The sequence below is a fragment of the Macrobrachium rosenbergii genome, chromosome 12, assembly GCF_040412425.1.
Source record: "Macrobrachium rosenbergii isolate ZJJX-2024 chromosome 12, ASM4041242v1, whole genome shotgun sequence".
NCBI classification, from domain to species: domain Eukaryota; kingdom Metazoa; phylum Arthropoda; class Malacostraca; order Decapoda; family Palaemonidae; genus Macrobrachium; species Macrobrachium rosenbergii.
In genome coordinates, this window is record NC_089752.1 from 90,172,175 (window position 1) to 90,176,547 (window position 4,373).

The 4,373-nt window shown below is 33.5% G+C and overlaps 1 protein-coding gene across 7 annotated transcripts in view; it reads right to left on the reverse strand.

The window, feature by feature from the left end:
* Positions 1–347: 347 nt before the first annotated feature.
* LOC136843752 (probable G-protein coupled receptor CG31760) overlaps positions 348–4,373 on the reverse strand; it is a 1,299,116-nt gene continuing 1,295,090 nt past the window's right edge. For all 7 annotated transcript variants that reach the window (XM_067112411.1, XM_067112413.1, XM_067112416.1 and 4 more), the window contains one exon: positions 348–4,373. This exon is cut by the window's right edge and continues 381 nt beyond it. The gene's annotated coding sequence lies outside the window, so the exon portion shown is untranslated.

Here is a 4,373-nt window from a genome sequence, read left to right on the forward strand (position 1 = left end):
GCTCTATAAACTGAAATTTAAAGCTAATTATTGCAATAAAAAGAAACCAAAACAGACAACCCAGACCAGGTTCTTTTACTTCACTCGTCAAAGCATTTTCAAACTGAAACCGTTAAATTAAAAGATTAAAAAAAAAAATGTCATAACCAGAGCAACCAAATGATTTCCTACACAACCATAGCCGTTGATCACAAGGTACATGGAATATTTATAAGTATTTCACTAAATACTTAACTAAATCTAAGGAAGTATCACTTGAAAATTATTATACCCAACATGACGAGAACAAATGCATTATTTTTCACACGTCAAATAATGAATAAAAGTAGTAAATGAAATGCGCAGCGTATAGTAGACCTCTTTATTTGGTACTTCTAAACATATGGAGTCCATTCAATATTAATCTGATTATTCTTATGACCTATGGGTTAAACCAGACAACATACAAGTTATAGAAGTTTCACTAAGTCATCATGCATCATAACAAGAGGCTGAAGTTTGACTATAATCCTTAAATGTAAGCCTTCATTTATTGAATAAGATAAATAATAGTTATGTTGACAGTGAACACTGATGGTATAGACATTCTGACAAAAACTTAGCTTATCACAACATGACCTGCCTGTTGGTCACGTTGCAATGTCTTTTAGATCAGTCCCTGAAGAATATCCGTTTTCTACACGGGATTTTCTTCAGAGAACACGGAGAAACTTGACCCAGAAAATACAACGCCCAACTACGACATTTATCGGAAAAGGAAATCAATTGGGGCTCAGGAGTAAATTGCAGTTGGTTGCGATTTCCGAAGGGCAGTTACTCCTCACTTCTTCAGAAAATGAAAACAAAATATTTCACATTTTAGGCTTACGACAATTTCGAAATTTCCGTGCATTACATGGTTTAACTTCTTACGATAAAAAAAGCTTAAGTGTTAAGTCTTATTACTCATCTTCCAACTTCTGCGTGAAACTTGCATGCCGTATCGACTACATATCTAGAAACCAGCTTTTGCTCTGCAGCGCCAGTTTATCTATCTCGAGTTACTAAAATACTTTTCTACATACTTTATATCCTGCTTGACTTGGTCCCTTCAAACAATTCAAAAATAAGTTTTTCCAGCTCGAGTCTCTTTCGCAAGATCTTTCCGTTTCTCATCAGCCATTACCAGATGTGCTGATACAGGTATTACATATTTGAAGACCAAATCATTAGAAGCTGGTGGTTACTGGACCAAAAAGCAATGTGATGCACTTCATTACAAGTTAAACGAAAGTATCCCTACAGAGCCTATTAGTAGCTCCTACATAATAAATCATTGCTGCACTATGAACAACCAGCTACTGCATTTTGATCTTGAAATACATTTACAAAGTTAATACATGTTCTCTCCTCTGGAAGCAATGCAATATTAATGAAGATGGAGGAAAAAATATTAGGCTTTCAAGCCTGCAAAACGTCCTGAATTGATCAGAAGTAGGTGGCAACTTTTCATGGAAAGACAAAATAGTGTACGCTAAAAAAATATTTTCTTGTCAAAATTCTCTAACAAGCATACTTGTTTGTTTTATGAATCACCATTCCAGTTTCTCTGACAATAACCACACGCAAATTGTACATTGAACCAAATCACCTCCAATTCGGTAAAGGTATTAAACCAATAAAGCTTCAGCCAAACGAGCCAACAAATAAAATCAATGCCTCTACAAATGGACACTAACAAACTGAAAGGTTCTCTAATGAAAATAGTTATCCACAAGCACATACACAAACGAAAGCAGACAGACACGTACAGATATACATTAGTAATAAGCTCGCAATGATTAATAGCCTCGACACACAGCTGGTCTCAACAAAAAGTGAAAACGCTTCTCTTTTTCATTCCGTAACGATGACGTCGACAATTCTAAAAAAGCAAAGCCAGTTTCTTTGAACTTTTGAACTTTTATGCAATCAAAATAGAGCTCCCTCCGTTTACTAACAAATAGCACCTTCTAAAACAGGAATTTTTCATCTGCTGGTAAACACAAATGTTTTATTTTTGCCTGTTAAATTGCATGAAATAACTGAAATTCAAGTTGTATCAAGGATTTTAGACGTTGCAAAAAAATTCTGAAAATAACTTTGGAAGCTTGTTATTCGATGAAAAATCCCTTATTTCAAAAGAATTCATTCACGTGTAGCATGCCGAAAAATATACTGATAAATGGTAAAAATGAAATTATTCCGAGACTGTGGCTAATACGCTGAAAACTAGAAACAGAGCAGAAAAACTATTTTGCTTTGTACCATTTCAAAGGTATGAAGTACATTTTGTACTGGACATTTCTGATTATGGATCTCTCCTCAAAAAATGAACGAAAATACAAGACAACACAATAATAATAATAATAATAATAATAATAATAATAATAATAATAATAATAATAATAATAATAATAATAATGATATATTTTACTAACTTATTCGCGGAAAGTGTTGTTTAGAAATAAAATACCCCCTACGATTCATTCCATGAGATTCGGTAGCCTATCGTTTAATGCGAAATTTCTCTCAGACTGCATAGGAGCAGACAAACTCAAAAGCTGTGACACAGACTAGAGTGGAATGTACCAAAATACCTAAGAAAGGGAACGAACCTTCGTGTAAAATGAAATCTTGATGTGAGATTCAGTCAAATCAAAGACTAACAAGCGAAATGCCGTGTTCCCTCATTTAGTTTGCAGCACATGAGCAACGCTCTTTCAGTATGGCCGTCGTCGATCCAAATATTTTCCAAAGTTGTTCACAAACGATACTGGTAAGTAAAATCACCCCAAAAAAGCCAACTGAAATTCTCTCAAGACCATTCATATTTGTTATATTCTTCTTTATAAAAGACATCATACATTTTCCACAATAAAACATTTCTCACTATGGTAATTGTACTATATTCTGAAACATATTCCTATTTCTAACCTTCCTGGCATCAGAAGCGCCATCCACGAGACTTCAACAATGCTATTTAGTTCAATGGAAACGAAGGCAAACTGACCAAGCAAAAAGTATCTCTACAGGTTCTACTCAATACACTTCACTCAGTAACTTAAAGGAGACATTTATATAAACATACAATACAGAAATTTAGGTATTCAACCTAAGATTATCATACTGAAGTTTACTTGAAACAACTAACTCTCACTTGAAACTACTTTCAAATGTGATTTCGCTCATTTACGTGAAGAAGCAATGGTATAACCTAACGTTCAATGGTTGTACAAATCATCAAAATATTAGAGCCATTTTTCTTTTCCAGGCAACAATAATATATGTCACGATCTGTACACAGGTAAGCGTCACGGTGCTCTAAAGCACTTATTAATCTACTCCCTCCGTTTTACGAAAATTCATTTAGGAATACCGAAATAGTTAATACTGTCATGGAACGATCTGCCTAATAAGCGACTAACCAAAGGCCCAAAATAAAGTTGATTTTTCACGACAAAACAAGCAAATCTTCAGGAAGGCAATGTTTGGTTTTAAATATTTAGTAATTCATAATTTGCAAAGTTTCAAGACCACAAATCAAGAATTCTTTTCAAAGATTACCACAAAACTGTTAGAAATCTATAGGAAATGCATCGTATGTACAAATTCAATAATTTCTCTAAGGCCATTGTCAAAATTTTGATAATAGGTAAGTACCAGTACAGGACTTGCACAGCTTTTGTAAAAAGCACACAGAGTAGTTAGTACCCCTCTATTTTCAGTTCCACTAAAAATCCAAATCTAAGCACAAATATGTTGAACTGTAAATATCCTTAAATTCCCTTTTTATACTAAAAAAAATAACAAATCTATCATATTCTGCCTATCAACTTCATACAAATTCTTTCTCAAAATCTGTAACTTCCATAAATTCTGTTTCCCTTCTCCTGCCTGTGGAAATAATACTGCATCGGCTACATTAAAAAGTAAAAGTTAAAACATTCAGTTTTTTATAATCTTTGTATTGTAATGTAAGATTGCGGCAGACCAAGATCTTGAAAGCACCCAATCCAAACTCTTCAAGCTACAGGTAAATTCCTAATAACTACTTTATACTAAATTCATAAACAATTAATATCTGGTTTTACTCTTAGGTATCGATATCCACATTTACCAACAATTACAATATTTCTGTATTACTTCATTTCACTCGAATACTGATGAATATAACCAAGACAAATCCATTCTCTCGAACTTATTTTAAAAGACCCGCTCCAATTCACAAGTTATTTAAGCAAATCCCCACTTTGCTGAATGCACAAAGTGGCATTATCATTACTTAATCTTTCTAGATTCCTTATGGACTTCACCATTTTTAAATCACTTCAGTTAAAGATAAATCCACTTAA